The sequence below is a fragment of the Nerophis ophidion genome, linkage group LG12 (genome assembly GCF_033978795.1).
Source record: "Nerophis ophidion isolate RoL-2023_Sa linkage group LG12, RoL_Noph_v1.0, whole genome shotgun sequence".
Lineage (NCBI taxonomy): Eukaryota > Metazoa > Chordata > Actinopteri > Syngnathiformes > Syngnathidae > Nerophis > Nerophis ophidion.
This window is the reverse complement of record NC_084622.1, coordinates 60,640,106-60,651,588: the sequence shown is the minus strand read 5'-3', so window position 1 is coordinate 60,651,588 and position 11,483 is coordinate 60,640,106. Positions and strand designations below refer to the sequence as shown.

At 39.9% G+C, this 11,483-nt stretch overlaps 1 protein-coding gene across 3 annotated transcripts in view; it reads left to right on the top strand.

Annotated features, from left to right (window-relative positions):
* Nucleotides 1-6,697: 6,697 nt before the first annotated feature.
* The window catches only part of LOC133563642 (EF-hand calcium-binding domain-containing protein 4B-like), a 43,932-nt gene continuing 39,146 nt past the window's right edge, over nucleotides 6,698-11,483 (top strand). For 2 of the 3 annotated variants that reach the window (XM_061917901.1, XM_061917899.1), the window contains exon 1: nucleotides 6,698-6,834. The gene's annotated coding sequence lies outside the window, so the exon portion shown is untranslated. The remainder of the gene's footprint in view (nucleotides 6,835-11,483) is intronic. The other variant, XM_061917900.1, reaches the window with a different exon arrangement.

The window sequence follows — 11,483 nt, the reverse complement described above, 5'->3', positions numbered from 1 at the left end:
CCAGTCCAAAGCGGATCCAACACAGCAGCGAGAGTCCTGTTCAGAGCGGAGCCAGCAGGAAACCATCCCAAGCGGAGGCGGATCAGCAGCGCAGAGATGTCCCCAGCCGATACACAGGCAAGCAGTACATGGCCACCGGATCGGACCGGACCCCCTCCACAAGGGAGAGTGGGACATAGAAGAAAAAGAAAAGAAACGGCAGATCAACTGGTCTAAAAAGGGAGTCTATTTAAAGGCTAGAGTATACAAATGGGTTTTAAGGTGAGACTTAAATGCTTCTACTGAGGTGGCATCTCGAACTGTTACCGGGAGGACATTCCAGAGTACTGGAGCCCGAACAGAAAACGCTCTATAGCCCGCAGACTTTTTTTGGGCTTTGGGAATCACTAATAAGCCGGAGTCCTTTGAACGCAGATTTCTTGCCGGGCCATATGGTACAATACAATCGGCAAGATAAGATGGAGCTAGACCGTGTAGTATTTTATACGTAAGTAGTAAAACCTTAAAGTCACATCTTAAGTGCACAGGGAGCCAGTGCAGGTGAGCCAGTATAGGTATATATGTATGTATATATGTATATAAAGGTATATACAGTATAGGTATATATGTATGTATATATGTATATAAAGGTATATACAGTACAGGCGTAATGTGATCAAACTTTCTTCCTTTGAGGCACACATTAAAAGCGTTACTAAAACGGCCTTCTTTCATCTCCGTAATATCACTAAAATTCGCTCCATTCTGTCCACTAAAGACGCTGAGATCATTATCCATGCGTTTGTTACGTCTCGTCTCGACTACTGTAACTTATTATTTTCGGGTCTCCCCATGTCTAGCATTAAAAGATTACAGTTGGTACAAAATGCGGCTGCTAGACTTTTGACAAGAACAAGAAAGTTTGATCACATTACGCCTGTACTGTATATACCTTTATATACATATATACATACATATATACCTATACTGTATATACCTTTATATACATATATACATACATATATACCTATACTGTATATACCTTTATATACATATATACATACATATATACCTATACTGTATATACCTTTATATACATATATACATACATATATACCTGTACTGTATATACCTTTATATACATATATACATACATATATATACCTATACTGTATATACCTTTATATACATATATACATACATATATACCTATACTGGCTCACCTGCACTGGCTTCCTGTGCACTTAAGATGTGACTTTAAGGTTTTACTACTTACGTATAAAATACTACACGGTCTAGCTCCATCCTATCTTGCCGATTGTATTGTACCATATGTCCCGGCAAGAAATCTGCGTTCAAAGGACTCCGGCTTATTAGTGATTCCCAAAGCCCCAAAAAAGTCTGCGGGCTATAAAGCTTTTTCATTTCGGGCTCCAGTACTCTGGAATGCCCTCCCGGTAACAGTTCGAGATGCCACCTCAGTAGAAGCATTTAAGTCTCACCTTAAAACTCATTTGTATACTCTAGCCTTTAAATAGACTCCCTTTTTAGACCAGTTGATCTGCCATTTCTTTTCTTTTTCTTCTATGTCCCAGTCTCCCTTGTGGAGGGGGTCCGGTCCGATCCGGTGGCCATGTACTGCTTGCCTGTGTATCGGCTGGGGACATCTCTGCGCTGCTGATCCGCCTCCGCTTGGGATGGTTTCCTGCTGGCTCCGCTGTGAACGCTGCTGTGTTGTATCCATTATGGATTGAACTTTCACAGTATCATGTTAGACCCGCTCGACATCCATTGCTTTCCTCCTCTCCAAGGTTCTCATAGTCATCATTGTCACCGACGTCCCACTGGGTGTGAGTTTTCCTTGCCCTTATGTGGGTCTACCGAGGATGTCGTAGTGGTTTGTGCAGCCCTTTGAGATACTAGTGATTTAGGGCTATATAAGTAAACATTGATTGATTGATTGATTGTTCTTGTCAAAAGTCTAGCAGCCGCATTTTGTACCAACTGTAATCTTTTAATGCTAGACATGGGGAGACCCGAAAATAATACGTTACAGTAATCGAGACGAGACGTAACAAACGCATGGATAATGATCTCAGCGTCTTTAGTGGACAGAATGGAGCGAATTTTAGCGATATTACGGAGATGAAAGAAGGCTGTTTTAGTAACGCTTTTAATGTGTGACTCAAAGGAGAGAGTTGGGTCGAAGATAATACCCAGATTCTTTACCGTGTCGCCTTGTTTAATTGTTTGGTTGTCAAATGTTAGAGTTGTACTATTAAATAGAGTTCGGTGTCTAGCAGGACCGATAATCAGCATTTCCGTTTTTTTGGCGTTGAGTTGCAAAAAGTTAGCGGACATCCATTGTTTAATTTCATTAAGACACGCCTCCAGCTGACTACAATCCGGCGTGTTGGTCAGCTTTAGGGGCATGTAGAGTTGGGTGTCATCAGCATAACAGTGAAAGCTAACACCGTATTTGCGTATGATGTCACCTAGCGGCAGCATGTAGATGCTGAAGAGAGCAGGGCCAAGGACCGAACCCTGGGGAACTCCACACGTTACCTTAACGTAGTCCGAGGTCACATTGTTATGGGAGACGCACTGCATCCTATCAGTAAGATAAGAGTTAAACCAAGACAGGGCTAAGTCTGACATACCAATTCGTGTTTTGATACGTTCTAATAAAATATTATGATCGACGGTATCGAAAGCAGCGCTAAGATCGAGGAGCAGCAACATAGATGACGCATCAGAATCCATCGTTTGCAATAGATCATTAGTCATTTTTGTGAGGGCTGTCTCCGTGGAGTGATTTGCCCTGAAACCGGATTGAAAGGTTTCACATAGATTGTTAGACGCTAAGTGTTCATTTAACTGCTCCGCAACAATTTTTTCGAGGATTTTTGAAATAAAGGGAAGGTGAGACACCGGTCGGTAGTTTACCATGAGGTCAGGATCGAGGTTAGGTCTTTTAAGAAGAGGATGAATAACCGCTTTTTTGAATGCTAGGGGAACAGTGCCCGAGGAAAGTGATAAGTTTATAATATTTAGCACTGATGGACCTAATAATACAAAGAGCTCCTTGATCAGTTTCCCAGGAAGTGGGTCAAGTAAACATGTTGTTTGTTTTATTCCATTTACACGTTGTAACAATTCCTCTAATGTTATTTCCTCAAAACGAGAGAAATTATTTTGGAGGGCAGTATCCGCCGTATATACCATCGTGTCAGTGTTAATAGAACCCCGTTGTAGCTGGGACGCATTGTCTTTAATCTCCTTTCTAATGACTTCAATTTTCTTACTAAAGAATTGCATAAAGTCATCAGCTGAGTGGGTGGAGCTAATGGAAGGAGTCCCTTGTTGGGTTAGCGATGCTACCGTACTAAACAAAAATTTAGGATCGTTTTTATTACGGTGGATGAGATTTGAGTAATAATTAGCTTTAGCTAAGGTAAGCATGCGTTTATAAGTTATTAAACCATCACTCCATGCTTGATGGTGCACCTCAAGTTTAGTCGTGCGCCATTTGCGTTCCAGCTTTCTGCATAATAATTTCTGAGCTCTAGTTTCTTCTGTAAACCACGGGGTGCGCTTTTTTGGAGCCTTTTTTAACTTTAACGGTGCTATGTTATCAATGGTTTCGCGCAGGGCGTCGTTGATTTTAGACCCTGCCCGGCCTTTATACTGCACACGATGCCAAATTGTACTTCAGCTGACTAAATAATGCTTGCAAAGATTTAATGGCAAAATATGTCATATGCACACAAAAAAAGCACACTCAATGGACTCTTTAGAAAATGTATGTTGTACTATGCTGCACTCATCTGGTGATTGTTGGCATTACAAATGACCAATTTCTAAAAAAAAAGCAAAAAAAGGGCCATAGTTTTTCTCAGCAGACACTGTGTGGGCCATTGTTATTTAAATAACATTAATAATGTAAACACTAATGATACATAAATGATATTTTAATAAACAAATATTAGCTTTTAACTTGACTGAAACTTGAAACCTTGTTGACTTATTTACAGAGCATATTTGTGTGCGCGTGTGTGTGTGTGTCTGTGTATGTATGTATACACACACACACACATATACATATATATACAAGTATATATATGTATAAATGTGTGTATATATATATATAAATATAAATATATACATATATGTATATATATATATATATATATGTATATATATATATATATATATATATAGATAGATATTTATATATATATATTTATATATACACACATACACACACGTGTATATATATATATATATATATGTGTATATGTGTATATATATAGATATAAATATATATGTGTGTGTGTGTATATATATATATATATATATATATATATATATATATATATATATATATATATATATATATATTAGGGCTGTGAATCTTTGGTTGTCCCACGATTCGATTCAATATCGATTCTTGGGGTCACGATTCGATAATATATCGATTTTTTTCGATTCGATTCGATTCGATTCTCGATTCAAAAACGATATTTTTCCGACTCAAAACGATTCTGTATTCATTCAATACATAGATTTCAGCAGGATCTACCCCAGTCTGCTGGCATGCTAGCAGAGTAGTTGATTTAAAAAAAAAAAACTTTTATAATTGTAAAGGACAATGTTTTATCAACTGATTGCAATAATGTAAATTTTTTTAACTATTAAACGAACCAAAAATATGACTTATTTTATCTTTGTGAAAACATTGGACACAGTGTGTTGTCAAGCTTATGAGATGTGATGCAAGTGTAAGCCACTGTGACACTATTGTTCTTTTTTATTATTTTTATAAATGTCTAATGATAATGTCAATGAGGGATTTTTAATCACTGCTATGCTGAAATTATAACTAATATTGATACTGTTGTTGATAATATTCATTTTTGTTTCACTACTTTTGGTTTGTGCTGTGTCGTGTTTGTGTCTCCTCAATTGCTCTGTTTATTGCAGTTCCCAGGCTCGGGATCTCTCTGTGTGGAGTTTGCATGTTCTCCCCGTGAATGCTTGGGTTCCCTCCGGGTACTCCGGCTTCCTCCCACTTCCAAAGACATTCACCTGGGGATAGGTTGATTGGCAACACTAAATTGGCCATAGTGTGTGAATGTTGTCCGTCTATCTGTGTTGGCCCTGCGATGAGATGGCGACTTGTTCACAGTGTACGCCACCTTCCGCCTGATTGTAGCTGAGATAAGCACCAGCGCCCCCCGCGGCCCCAAAGGGAATAAGTGGTAGAAAATGGACGGCTGGATGGATATATTTACACATACGGAACTGTGTGTGTATATATATATATACATATATATATATATATATATATATATATATATATATATATATATATATATATATATATGTATATGTATATATATATGTATATGTATATATATATATATATATATATATATATATATATATGTATATATGTAGGTGTGGGAAAAATCACAAGACTACTTCATCTCTACAGAACTGTTTCATGAGGGGTTCCCTCAATCATCAGGGGAATCTCCTGATGATTGAGGGAACCCCTCATGAAACAGTTCTGTAGAGATGAAGTAGTCTTGTGATTTTTCCCACACCTACATATTGCGCTCTACCACGGTATCGAGCACTATTCTCTGGATAAACCAATCAAGACACATATATATATTCATATATATATGTGGCGCAGTGGGAGGGTGGCCGTGCGCAACCTGAGCGTCCCTGGTTCAATTCCCACCTAGTACCAACCTCGTCACGTCCGTTGTGTCCTGAGCAAGACACTTCACCCTTGCTCCTGATGGGTGCTGGTTGGCGCCTTGCATGGCAGTTCCCTCCATCAGTGTGTGAATGTGTGTGTGAATGGGTAAATGTGGAAGTAGTGTCAAAGCGCTTTGAGTACCTTGAAGGTAGAAAAGCGCTATACAAATACAACCCATTTATATATATATATATATATATATATATATATATATATATATATATATATATATATATATATATATATATATATATATATATATATATATATATATATATATATGGAACACTGCAGAGGCCACCATAGTGTACACACTATATTTATTTATTTTGTTGCTGTACTTTTGTGGCTGTGTGTAGAAGTGGCTGATTGCATCAGCTCTGGTGTTTTAATGTTGTTAATGTCCGTTGTATTCTTTGATGTATTCCTTTTACGCACATGTTTATGTGTGCTATGGCTACAATGTTTTTTTCTCCTTCGGCCTCAGTCTGGACCCCCTCTCCAGGGGCCCAGGCTTAGACTATTTACCTGTTTCTTACCTTTTTTTTAAGGGGCGCCGGAAGTCAGCGATCCTGTTCCGTCTCCCTGTAATTTTTGGCTGCTCTCGAATGAGATTGTACTGACAATCCTAATTTCCCCTCGGGGATTATTAAAATATTTCTGACTCTCATTCTGATTCTGAATAGAATCCCCACTCTTGTATTTTATTGGGATGAAAAGACAAATACTGCCATCTGCTGGATATAACCAGTACTGCACCCTCCAAGAAATTCTCTCAAGAGTCTTGCGGTTCATCAAGACAAGAAAGGGGGGGGACACGGATATTTATTACATTTCACAATAAGTGCGATGCAGATAGAAGAGAACAATTTAAAAAAAACAGACCTATAAACTTCTTGAAGACGTTTCTATGGTTACCATGAGCAATGACTAGCCCCGCCTCTTGTGTTTGCCCAGTCGCCCTGCAGTTAAATACCTCCACTAGTCCCACACTTGTCACACTTACTATAACATCTGACCGACGCCGAACTAAACCGAACATCTACAAAGTATCCCGAGCGGCATTTTACAATTGTCTTCCACTGGTACGTACACCCGCGTTCATATTTCACTCAACTTTGAGTTAAATTAACCTGACGTAAGTTTTGAGAGCCAGCATGATATTAAGCTAACATATATGTCAAGGTTTATGTACACAAGGCAGCAATATCAACAGACCTGCGGCTGTTAAAGTTTGAACAAAAACGTCGGGCCAGGATGTGGGTTTAACTGTTGGGGCCGTAAGGGACAAGCGGTAAAAAAAAAAAAAAAAAATGGATGGAATTGTTACATCGACTTTCTAATTAGTCACCTGGCGTTTTGTTGACGTCATCTCTAAAACGTGTGGACAGTGTTTGCATCCGGGTTCTTTACAATTGGTGAAAAGTGCTCTATTTGTGCAGTTTTTTTCAACTACTGTGAGATACAGTCTGGTGTGCCGTGGGAGATTATCTAATTTCACCTATCCATCCATCCATTGTCTACCGCTTGTCCTTTTTTGGGGATGCGGGGGGTACTGGATTCGGCTGCATTCGGGCGGAAGGCGGCGTACACCCTGGACAAGTCGCCCGCCCACCCTCAGTGTGTGAATGGGCGAATGTGGAAATACTGTCAAAGCCTAATGGGCTCCTTTTAAAAAGGGGGTAGAAAAGCGCTATAAAAGTACAAACCCCGTTTCCATATGAGTTGGGAAATTGTGTTAGATTTAAATATAAACAGAATACAATGATTTGCAAATCCTTTTCAAGCCATATTCAGTTGAATATGCTACAAAGACAACATATTTCATGTTCAAACTGATAAACATTTATTTTTTTGCAAATAATCATTAACTTTAGAATTTAATGCCAGCAACACGTGACAAAGAAGTTGGGAAAGGTGGCGATAAATACTGATAGAGTTGAGAAATGCTCATCAAACACTTATATGGAACATCCCTCAGGTGTGCAGGTTAATTGGGAACAGGTGGGTGCCATGATTAGGTGTGAACGCAGCCTCCATGAAATGCTAAGTAATTCACAAACAAGGATGGGGTGAGGGTCACCACTTTGTCAGCAAATTGTCGAACAGTTTTAGAACAACATTTCTCAACGAGCTATTGCAAGGAATTTAGGGATTTTACCATCTACGGTCCGTAAAATCCTCAAAAGGTTCAGAGAACCTAGAGAACTCACTGCACGTAAGCGATGATATTACGGACCTTTGATCCTTCAGGCGGTACTGCATCAAAACCCGACATCAGTGTGTAAAGGATATAACCACATGGGCTCAGGAACACTTCATAAAACCACTGTCAGTAACTACAGTTGGTCGCTACATCTGTAAGTGCAAGTTAAAACTCTACTATGCAAAGCGAAAACCATGTATCATCATCACACAGGAACGTCGCCGGCTTTGTTGGGCCTGAGCTCATCAAAGATGGACTGATGCAAAGTGGAAAAGTGTTCTGTGGTCTGACGAGTCCACATTTCAAATTATATTTGGAAATTGTGGACGTGGTGTCCTCCAGAACAAAGAGGAAAAGAACCATCCGGATTGTTATAGACGCAAAGTTCCAAAGCCAGCATCTGTGATGGTATGGGGGTGTATTAGTGCCCATGGCATGGGTAACTTACACATCTGTGAAGGCACCATTAAGGCTGAATGGTCCATACAGGTTTTTTTTCAACATATGTTGTCATTCAAGCAACGTTATCATGGACGCCCCTGCTTATTTCAGCAAGACAATGCCAAGCCACGTGTTACAACAGCGTGGCTTCGTAGTAAAACAGTGCGGGTACTTTCCTGGCCCGCCTGCAGTTCAGACCTGTCTCCCATCGAAAATGTGTGGCGCATTATGAAGCATAAAAATACGACAACAAGACCCCAGACTGTTGAACAACTTAAGCTGTACATCAAGCAAGAGTGGGAAAGAATTTCACTTTCAAAGCTTCAACAATTAGTTTCCTCAGTTCCCAAACTTTTATTGAGTGTTGTTAAAAGAAAATGTGATGTAGCACAGTGGTGAACATGCCCTTTCCCAACTACTTTGGCACGTGTTGCAGCCATTAAATTGTACGTTAATTATTTGCAACAAAAAAAAAACTTTATGAGTTTGAACATCAAATATCTTGTCTTTGTAGTGCATTCAACTGAATATGAGTTGAAAAGGATTTGCAAATCATTGTATTCCGTTTATATTTACATCTAACACAATTTCCCAACTTATATGGAAACAGGGTTTGTACAACCCATTTACCTATTTGGGCTAAAAATATTTTTTGCAAACCAGTAATTATAGTCTGCAAATGATGTGTTGTCGTTGAGTGTCGGTGCTGTCTAGAGCTCGGCAGAGTAACCGTGTAATACTCTTCCATATCAGTAAGTGGCGACAGCTAGCTAATAGCTTAGTAGATGTTGGAAATAGCGGAAGGCAGGGTGCAGGTAAAAAGGTGTCTAATGGTTAAAACCAAAAATAAACAAAAGGTGAGTGCCCCTCAGAAAAGGCTTTGAATGTTATGGAAGGCTATGCAGAACGAAAGTAAAACTGAAAAGGCTGCAAAGTAAACAAAAACAGAATGCTGGACGACAACAAAGACTTACTGTGGAGCAAAGACGGCGTCCATAGTGTACATCCGAACATGACATGACGATCAACAATTTCCCTAAAAAGAAGGATGGAAGCAATTAAAATATTCTGGATTGCTAAAACAAAGTAGATGTGGGAAATAACGCTCAAAGGAAGACAAGAAAGTGCTACAGGAAAATACCAAAAAATTGAGAAAAAAACTCAAATTAGGAGTGCAAGACAAGAACTAAAACACTACACACAGGAAAACAGCAAAAAATTCAAAATAAGTCACGGCGTGATGTAACAGGTCGTGACAGCACACCTACTTTGAGACAAAAGCTATATTGATGCATGGTTGGTAATGGCCAGCACGGTGGAAGAGGGTTTAGTGCGTCTGCCTCACAATATGAAGGTCCTGGGTTGTTCTGAGTTCAATCCCGGGCTTTTTCTGTGTGGAGTTTGCATGTTCTCCCCGTGACTGCGTAGGTTCCTTCCGGGTACTCCGGCTTCCTCCCACTTCCAAAGACATGCACCTGGGGATAGGTTGATTGGCAACACTAAAATGGCCCTAGTGTGTGAATGGTGTATATCTATCTGTGTTGGCCCTGTGATGAGGTGGCGACATGTCCAGGGTGTAAGTGTCTTCTGCCCGAATGCAGCTGAGATAGGCTCCAGCACCCCCCGCGATCCCAAAAGGGTCAAGTGGTAGAAAATAGATGGAAGAATGGTTATGGTTTGAAGTCATATCCAACAATTGCGACGACGACTTTTTACTTTCAACTGAGTTTTGTTTTTGAATGTTTTCTGATGATTTAATGATTTGTGCCTCCGGATTTTTTCAACGCAAAAAAGGTGCCTTTGCTCCTAAGAGGTTGAAAAACACTGCAGTAGCAGACGAATAGAAATGTTTTTTTGTGTTTTTAAGAGTCGTGTTAAATTTGAGGATATTATGGGTACAAGTAAGAGTAAAATCACTCTATTATAACAAAACGTCGGACCAGGAAGTGGTTAAACTGCTGGGGCCGTAAGGGACAAACGGTAGGAAATGGATGGGAGGATGGAATTGTTACATCAAGTTTGTAATTAGTCACGTGGCGTTTTGTTGAAGTCATCTCTATAACACGTGGACAGTGTTTACTTCCTGGTCCTTTACACTAGTAAGAAATGCAGTATTTAAAATGATCACTATGGAATTTTCTACCGTTTGTCCCTTTTGGGGTTGCAGGGGTGCTGGAGCCTATCTCAGCTGCATTCGGGCGGAAGGCGAGGTACACCCTGGACAAGTGGCCATCTCATCGCAGGGCCAACACAGATAGACAACATTCACACTCATATTCACACACTAGGGCCAATTTAGTGTTGCCAATCAACCTATCCCCAGGTGCATGTCTTTGGAGGTGGGAGGAAGCCGGAGTACCCGGAGGGAATCCACGCAGTCACAGAGAACAGAAAAGCCGCATCTGTTGCTTGTTGTGGTTGCTTTGCAGCTTTGCATGCAAACTCCACATAGAAAGACCTGGAGCCGGGGATCGAACCCAGGACCTTCGCGTTGTGAGGCAGACGCACTAACACCTGTGCAACCGTGCTGTAGCAGACCAATAGAAATGTTATTTAGTGTTTTTAAGAGTCGTGTTAAATTTGAGGATATTATGAGTACCAGCAAGAGTAAAATCACTATGACATTGTAACAAAACACACTTAATTGGTGCACGTTTACTATTTACTTTTGTGTTTTGAACTCATTTTACTCAGCAAACTTACCTCAGAGCTGTTCCATGTCAAACAAGAACTTTTCAGCCGAGAGTTTGGTTGTTAGTTAGTTTTTTTCTCCAGAAAAATTTGTCAAGTGTGTAGACTCAGGCCCCGTTTACACTAGGTCGGATATAGTTATCCAGGGTAAATTCCACCTAACCTTATCTGTGTCCACACACAACAATGCTACCGTTTAAGACCCCCTCCCATGTCATAGTCGCCTTGCTTTGCTTCGTGTGCAAGTTCTTGAATTTAACTTATCTGAACAATATCCAGTGTTGTGGTATTTTAATTACCTGGAATCCAGTGTGCTGTGGGGCCCTATTGTAGTAAATCACACCTGAGCCATCATAAATTAATCAAATCTTTATTAGACACGAAAGTACACAATGT